The sequence below is a fragment of the Eptatretus burgeri genome, chromosome 2 (genome assembly GCF_056783735.1).
Source record: "Eptatretus burgeri isolate ZD-2024b chromosome 2, Ebu_testis_v1, whole genome shotgun sequence".
Classification (NCBI taxonomy): domain Eukaryota; kingdom Metazoa; phylum Chordata; class Myxini; order Myxiniformes; family Myxinidae; genus Eptatretus; species Eptatretus burgeri.
In genome coordinates this window covers 155,032,347-155,040,623 of record NC_140962.1, presented here as the reverse complement: position 1 = coordinate 155,040,623, position 8,277 = coordinate 155,032,347, and the positions used below count along the sequence as shown (strand labels likewise).

The 8,277-nt window shown below is 50.7% G+C and overlaps 1 protein-coding gene across 4 annotated transcripts in view; it reads left to right on the top strand.

Annotated features, from left to right (window-relative positions):
* Positions 1–8,277, top strand: part of LOC147033637 (uncharacterized) — a 45,258-nt gene that overhangs the window by 11,804 nt on the left and 25,177 nt on the right. The window contains exon 1 of one of the 4 annotated variants that reach the window (XM_085871714.1): positions 7,332–7,427. The exons of the other annotated variants lie outside the window; for them this stretch is intronic. The gene's annotated coding sequence lies outside the window, so the exon portion shown is untranslated. Of the gene's footprint in view, positions 1–7,331; positions 7,428–8,277 lie in introns of those variants that run through there. 4 annotated transcript variants of the gene reach the window in all.

Below are 8,277 nucleotides of genomic sequence, written 5' to 3'. Positions count from 1 at the left end.
TTAATGTAGTCGGTATGACGAAGGTTCTGGAACTGTATGCTACATTTTATAAAGTGTGGTTGTGATTGTGTTGAACTGATAATTTGGTTAAAAGGCGGTTGAAGTGGGTCGAGTAACTGGTGGGTTTGGAGGAAGGTAGACTTTCTCAGAGAGCAGGTGTGTTTCTCGAGTGAGGCAGGAATAAAAATGGAGAGACGGAGTTGAAGAAGGAAGCATTGTGTGAAGAGTGATGCTCGGAAGGTGGAGGTGGAGAGAGATGGCTGGTGGTGGTGAGTGGTGGAGTGTTGTGGACAGAGCCGAGTTGCAACTCATCCCATATATCATCCCCTATAAAGGAATTTTAAGGAAAAATGAACATGAATTAACCCCAACTTAACATTATTCCCATGACCAGCACAACCACTCCCGAGTCGATTTATTGCATCAATTTTTTTCCCCCTATTTTGGGATATTTTTGTCCTATTTTCGGTATGTTCTTGTTCAGCTCCTTTTGTTGAAATGATTTTTCCCCCAAAAAGCAAAAAAAAAATTTTTCCCCAAAAAGCCCAAATAAATTAAGTGTTCCTTTCATATTTTTGAATATTACACACACACACACACACACACACACACACACACACACACACACACACACACACACACACACACACACACACACACACACACACACACACACACACACACACACACACACACACACACACACACACACACACACACACACACACACACACACACACTATTGGAGACTTGCAGTGGTGTTAATATTCACGATTTTTCTGTACTTGGTGTTTTTGCTGCATGTTTGTTCCTATTTTTACCTTTTCAATGCAAAAGAGTTTCAAAAAAATATAAAAATAAAACAGCTTAAATAACCAAATAGATTTTTTAAAAATCTATTTCAAAGTTATTTTTTCATGACATGCTAATTTTCCCCTATTGTTTTTGTTCCTAAACTGGTTATTTTGAAAAACAAAAATTTAATATGATGGAGAAAAAAAAATTCCCCTTTTTTATTTTTCATTCCAAAACTGGATATTTAAAATATATCTTAATTTGGAGAGAAGTTGAAAAAAATATATTTTTGTTTGTATTTCATCCCAATTTTTTCCTTTATTTCCCCTATTTTTCTTTTTTGTTTGAAATGTGCCGATTTAAAATATATTTTTTCATTTGGAGAAAAATCGGGGAAATTTTTATTAATGCATTTCTTCCCCATTTTCCACCTTTTTCCCCCATTTTTTTTTGACTCAGGCTTCCATCAGCACAACCACCAACGCAACTTCCAGGACTACGATGACTTTCGCCTGTTCTTGAAACACACCACGTTAACTTTAACATCTTATGAACCCCGTTCTTACCATTAATTTCACCACAAGTCATACCAACACCAACAACCAGCACCACCATTGGCATGTTAATAACCACCACCACCATGTGCTGCAGCACCATAACAATGCCACCACCACAAGCAACACCACAATTATCACTGGCAGTGCAACAAGTACAACCAAGAGCACCACAATAACCTCTGCCAGTACCACCACAACCACCACCACAACAACCATGACCAGCATAACCACAACAGCCACTTCCAGAATCAGTACCACCATTACCAACATATCATCACCAGTACAACCAGAATCACACGCCAGATAGGTTAGACCAGTGTTTCTCAACCTTTTTTGTCCCATGCCCCACCGTGATTGGAGACACTACAGTATATACTACATATGTATTCAAAAGGCTTTATTAAATATTTATTGCAAATTTTATTCAATTGCTATTCACTTCAATGGGAGCCCTGCCCTTAATGCTGGCTGCAGATTTGTTTGATTCGAGGAACCAATTTTGTCAGTTTCAGCCTTAAATCCCCACGTTTCGTGGTTTCCAGTCGATTTCTCTTTGCTTGCAGCAAATCGGTCACAACACTAAATCCACATTCGACGAAATAAGATGATGGAAAATTTATCCACACTTCCCTTGCCAAAGCAGTCGAGTTTGTGTATTTATTTTTTCTCTCCTCAGACAGCCACATCATGGTTCCTTTGATCTTGAAAAGAGTTTTGAATCCTCACGCCCACCCACAATATTGCCACGTCCCACCTTGAGAAACACTGGGTTCGAGAATATGAAGAGAGCACGATGGGGGTTCAAAATAGGTTTTTGGGAGTTTGGGTTTGGGTTTGAGAGTTTGGGTTTTTGATTTGTCTTCGGAAGTGGCGTGCAGGCTTTGTGCAGGCGTGATGTGTTGAAGGACGTTTTCCTGTGCTTCGTTCATTGTGGAACTGTTACCAACGTTTATTAAATAAATATCTTCACATAACATCACAGTTATATTCTGCAGAGAGTTCAGCCACATTGCCAGGACACAATGACTTGCACCTTCTGCGATATCGTAGGATCTTTAACTTTCACCACCAAGTACAGACTGGACAGTCGGCTTTATAAAAAGAGGCAAAGGATAGTGCAGTTTCCAACTCTACTGCTTTTGGTCATAATCTACCTCCTTTTGTATACTTAAACACCCTACCGGTTTTATCTATGACTAGTGTGTGTGTGTGTGTGTGTGTGTGTGTGTGTGTGTGTGTGTGTGTGTGTGTGTGTGTGTGTCCTCCATTACTCTAACACTGAAACCCAGCAGCCTGAAACTTTATGTGCGGCCAAAGGGAACTCCAATGAAGTGCAAGAGTGAAAATTAAATGAGGCTGTTAATTATTTTCAAAAGGGGTGCTTTAATTACCACAAACACCTCTTGAGAAAATAATTAACAGCCTCATTTAATTATATCCTTTATCAGGTGCAGCCTCGGGCACCTCACTCTCAATGGGGTCTAAAATCGCATCTGGAAGAAGAGAGTGGTGGGATGGGTGGGAGAGAGAGGGAGAGGGGTGGGAGAGAGAGGGAGAGGGGAGAAGGGAGAGAGGGAGAGGGTTGGGAGAGAGGTGGGAGAAGGGTGGGAGGGAGAAGGGTGGGAGAGAGAGGGAGAAGGGTGGAAGAAAGAGAGAGGGAGAGGAGAGGACAGGGAGAGAGAGAGGGAGAGGGGTGGGAGAGAGAGAGGGAGAGGGGTGGGAGAGAGAGAGGGAGAGGAGAGGACAGGGAGAGAGAGAGGGAGAGGGGTGGGAGAGAGAGAGAGGGAGAGGAGAGGAGAGGGAGAGAGGGAGAGGAGAGGGAGAGAGAGGGAGAGGGGTGGGAGAGAGGGAGAGGGGTGGGAGAGAGAGGGAGAGAGGGAGAGGGGTGGGAGAGAGGGAGAGGGGTGGGAGAGAGGGAGAGGGGTGAGGGAGAGAGAGGGAGAGGGTGGGAGAGAGAGGGAGAGGAAGAGGGGTGGGAGAGAGAGGGAGAAGGGTGGGAGAGAGAGGGAGAAGTGTGGGAGAGAGAGGGAGAGGGGTGGGAGAGAGAGGGAGAGGGGTGGGAGAGAGAGGGAGAGGGGTGGGAGAGAGAGGGAGAAGGGTGGGAGAGAGGGAGAAGGGTGGGAGAGAGAGGGAGAGGGAGAGGGGTGGGAGAGAGGGAGAGAGAGGGAGAAGGGTGGGAGAGAGAGGGAGAGGGAGAGGGGTGGGATAGATAGGGAGAAGGGTGGGAAAGAGAGGGAGAGGGAGAGGGTGGGATAGAGAGTGAGAGGGGTGGGAGAGAGAGAGGGAGAGGGGTGGGAGAGAGAGAGAGGGAGAGGGGAGGGAGAGAGAGGGAGAGGGAGGGAGAGAGAGGGAGAGGGGAGGGAGAGAGAGGAAAGGGGTGGGAGAGAGAGAGGGAGAGGGGTGGGAGAGGTAGAGGGGTGTGAGAGAGGGAGAGGGGTGGGTGGGAGAGAGAGGGAGAAGGGTGGGAGAGAGAGGGAGAAGGGTGGGAGAGAGTGATAGGGGTGGGATAGAGAGGGAGAAGGGAGAGAGAGAGTGAGAGGGGTGGGAGAGAGAGAGATGGAGAAGGGTGGGAGAGAGTGAGAGGGGTCGGAGAGAGAGGGAAAGGGGTGCGAGAGAGAGGGAGAGGGGTGGGAGAGAGAGGGAGAAGTGTGGGAGAGAGAGAGGAGAGAGGGGTGGGAGAGAGAGGGAGAAGTGTGGGAGAGAGAGGGAGAGGGGTGGGAGAGAGAGGGAGAGGGGTGGGAGAGAGAGGGAGAGGGTGGGAGAGAGAGGGAGAGGGGTGGGAGAGAGAGGGAGAGGGATGGGAGAGAGAGGGAGAGGGGTGGGAGAGAGAGGGAGAAGGGTGGGAGAGAGGGAGAAGGGTGGGAGAGAGAGGGAGAGGGAGAGGGGTGGGAGAGAGGGAGAGAGAGAGGAGAAGGGTGGGAGAGAGAGGGAGAGGGAGAGGGGTGGGATAGATAGGGAGAAGGGTGGGAAAGAGAGGGAGAGGGAGAGGGTGGGATAGAGAGGGAGAAGGGTGGGAGAGAGTGAGAGGGGTGGGAGAGAGAGAGAGAGGGAGAGGGAGGGAGAGAGAGGGAGAGGGGAGGGAGAGAGGGAAAGGGGTGGGAGAGAGAGAGAGAGGGAGAGGGTGGGAGAGAGGGAGAGAGAGGGAGAAGGGTGGGAGAGAGAGGGAGAGGGAGAGGGGTGGGATAGATAGGGAGAAGGGTGGGAAAGAGAGGGAGAGGGAGAGGGTGGGATAGAGAGGGAGAAGGGTGGGAGAGAGTGAGAGGGGTGGGAGAGAGAGAGGGAGAGGGGAGGGAGAGAGAGGGAAAGGGGTGGGAGAGAGAGAGGGAGAGGGGTGGGAGAGGTAGAGGGGTGTGAGAGAGGGAGAGGGGTGGGTGGGAGAGAGAGGGAGAAGGGTGGGAGAGAGAGGGAGAAGGGTGGGAGAGAGTGATAGGGGTGGGATAGAGAGGGAGAAGGGAGAGAGAGAGTGAGAGGGGTGGGAGAGAGAGAGATGGAGAAGGGTGGGAGAGAGTGAGAGGGGTCGGAGAGAGAGGGAAAGGGGTGGGAGAGAGAGGGAGAGGGGTGGGAGAGAGAGGGAGAAGTGTGGGAGAGAGAGGGAGAGGGAGAGGGGTGGGAGAGAGAGGGAGAAGTGTGGGAGAGAGAGCGGGAGAGGGGTGGGAGAGAGAGCGGGAGAGGGGTGGGAGAGAGAGGGAGAGGGGTGGGAGAGAGAGGGAGAGAGAGGGAGAGGGGTGGGGGAGAGAGGGAGAGGGGTGGGAGAGAGAGGGAGGGGTGGGAGAGAGGGAGAAGGGTGGGAGAGAGAGGGAGAGGGAGGGTGGGAGAGAGAGAGGGAGAGAGAGAGAGAGAGAGGGAGAAGGGTGGGAGAGAGGGAGAGGGAGAGGGGTGGGATAGATAGGGAGAAGGGTGGGAAAGAGAGGGAGAGGGAGAGGGTGGGATAGAGAGGGAGAAGGGTGGGAGAGAGTGAGAGGGGTGGGAGAGAGAGAGAGAGAGGGAGAGGGAGGGAGAGAGGGAAAGGGGTGGGAGAGAGAGAGGGAGAGGGGTGGGAGAGGGAGAGGGGTGGGAGAGAGGGAGAGAGAGGGAGAAGGGTGGGAGAGAGAGAGGAGAGGGAGAGGGGTGGGATAGATAGGGAGAAGGGTGGGAAAGAGAGGGAGAGGGAGAGGGTGGGATAGAGAGGGAGAAGGGTGGGAGAGAGTGAGAGGGGTGGGAGAGAGAGAGAGGGAGAGGGGAGGGAGAGAGAGAGGGAGAGAGGGAAAGGGGTGGGAGAGAGAGAGGGAGAGGGGTGGGAGAGGTAGAGGGGTGTGAGAGAGGGAGAGGGGTGGGTGGGAGAGAGAGGGAGAAGGGTGGGAGAGAGAGAGGGAGAAGGGTGGGAGAGAGAGGGAGAAGGGTGGGAGAGAGTGATAGGGGTGGGATAGAGAGGGAGAAGGGAGAGAGAGAGTGAGAGGGGTGGAGAGAGAGAGAGATGGAGAAGGGTGGGAGAGAGTGAGAGGGGTCGGAGAGAGAGGGAAAGGGGTGGGAGAGAGAGGGAGAGGGGTGGGAGAGAGAGGGAGAAGTGTGGGAGAGAGAGGGAGAGGGAGAGGGGTGGGAGAGAGAGGGAGAAGTGTGGGAGAGAGAGGGAGAGGGGTGGGAGAGAGAGGGAGAGGGGTGGGAGAGAGAGGGAGAGGGGGTGGGAGAGAGAGGGAGAGGGGTGGGAGAGAGAGGGAGAAGGGTGGGAGAGAGGGAGAAGGGTGGGAGAGAGAGGGAGAGGGAGAGGGGTGGGAGAGAGGGAGAGAGAGGGAGAAGGGTGGGAGAGAGAGGGAGAGGGAGAGGGGTGGGATAGATAGGGAGAAGGGTGGGAAAGAGAGGGAGAGGGAGAGGGTGGGATAGAGAGGGAGAAGGGTGGGAGAGAGTGAGAGGGGTGGGAGAGAGAGAGAGAGGGAGAGGGGAGGGAGAGAGAGGGAGAGGGGAGGGAGAGAGGGAAAGGGGTGGGAGAGAGAGAGGGAGAGGGGTGGGAGAGGGAGAGGGGTGGGAGAGAGGGAGAGAGAGGGAGAAGGGTGGGAGAGAGAGGGAGAGAGGGAGAGGGGTGGGATAGATAGGGAGAAGGGTGGGAAAGAGAGGGAGAGGGAGAGGGTGGGATAGAGAGGGAGAAGGGTGGGAGAGAGTGAGAGGGGTGGGAGAGAGAGAGGGAGAGGGGAGGGAGAGAGAGGGAGAGAGGGAAAGGGGTGGGAGAGAGAGAGGGAGAGGGGTGGGAGAGGTAGAGGGTGTGAGAGAGGGAGAGGGGTGGGTGAGAGAGAGGGAGAAGGGTGGGAGAGAGAGGGAGAAGGGTGGGAGAGAGTGATAGGGGTGGGATAGAGAGGGAGAAGGGAGAGAGAGAGTGAGAGGGGTGGGAGAGAGAGAGATGGAGAAGGGTGGGAGAGAGTGAGAGGGGTCGGAGAGAGAGGGAGAGGCGTGTTATGGGAGAGATGAACAAATTCATGTCCTGACTCCCAGAGCAGGGGTGGTGACATGATCAGGATTGCAGCCTCTTTACAACATCCACAGCCCCTCGACATGGTACATCATACCTGGTGATGATGATCATGATATTTTTGTCATTTTCCGATTTCGGTCATTTCTGGGAAACCAATGAAATGCTCGTCATCCTTGAGAATGTATTCACATTCCGCCCTTTCCTCAGGTTTCGACATGATGAGGTGACACCGAAACCCCTCAGCCAAGCAAGTCTTAATAATTCATTTTAAACCATTTTAGCAAAGGATAATATAAGGAGAAGACAGTATTTGAATTTGCTGTTTCACTAAGTTCCTCTTTTCACTGCTTTGACTGGTTTCCCAGAATCTTTTGGTGGTTTTGTTGTTGTTATTGTTGTGCAACTACCTTTCATATTTGTTATTGGTGTTTGATGATGACAATGACAGAAGATGATGTCTGAAAAGATTATGATAAATAAGACTGAAAGGTCACCTTGTGAAGCTCTCTTTTAAGGCGTGGGGGCTTAAGACACTTAGGTATTACAATGACACGCCTCCAACCAGTATTTAAGTGAGAATACAGCTATTATACAAGCCCAACTTCAGAGGTACTCCACAGAGAGAGAGGATAAGGGTAAGCAAATTTATTTTTAAATCAATTTTTGATGATATAACTGTCCCTCCTCACCCCTGCCCTCCCCACGCCTCCACCACCTTCCGCTCTGCACCTCTCAACGCCACCTCCTCTGTCCCTCACTGTGTATAATGGGTTAACCTGTATATGTGGAGTCGTGAATATCAGTTTTAACTTTAATGTAGTCAATATCACGAAGGTTCTGGTACTGTCTGATACATTTTGTCATGTGTGGTTCCGACCATGATTGTGTTGAACTGATAATTTGGTTAATAGGCGGTTGAACTGGGTCGAGTACCTGGTGGGTTTGGATGAAGGTCGACATTCTCAGAGAGCAGGTATGTTTAATGAGTGAGGCAGGAATAAAAATGGAGAGACGGAGTTTCAGAAGGAAGCATTGTGTGAAGTGTGATGCCAGAAAGTTGGAGGTGGAGAGAGATTGCTGGTGGTGGTGAGTGGTGGAGTGTTGTGGGCAGAGCAGAGTAGCAACTCATCCCCTTTTTCATCATCTATCAAGGAATTTTCAGGAAAAATGAACACGAATTAACCCCAATTTGACATTATTCCGATGAGCAGCACAACCACCCCCGAGTCGATTTATAGCAGCAAAAAAGTTTTTCCCTGTTTTGGGTTATTTTTATCCTATTTTTGGTATTTCAGCTCCTTTTGTTGAAATTTTTTTCCCCCAAAAGCAAAAAAAAAACATTTTTCCAAAAAAAGCAAAAAAAACATTAAGTGTTCCTCTCTTATTTTTGAATATCACACACACACACACACACGCACACACGCACACACACACACACACACACACACACACACACACACACACACACACACACACACACACACA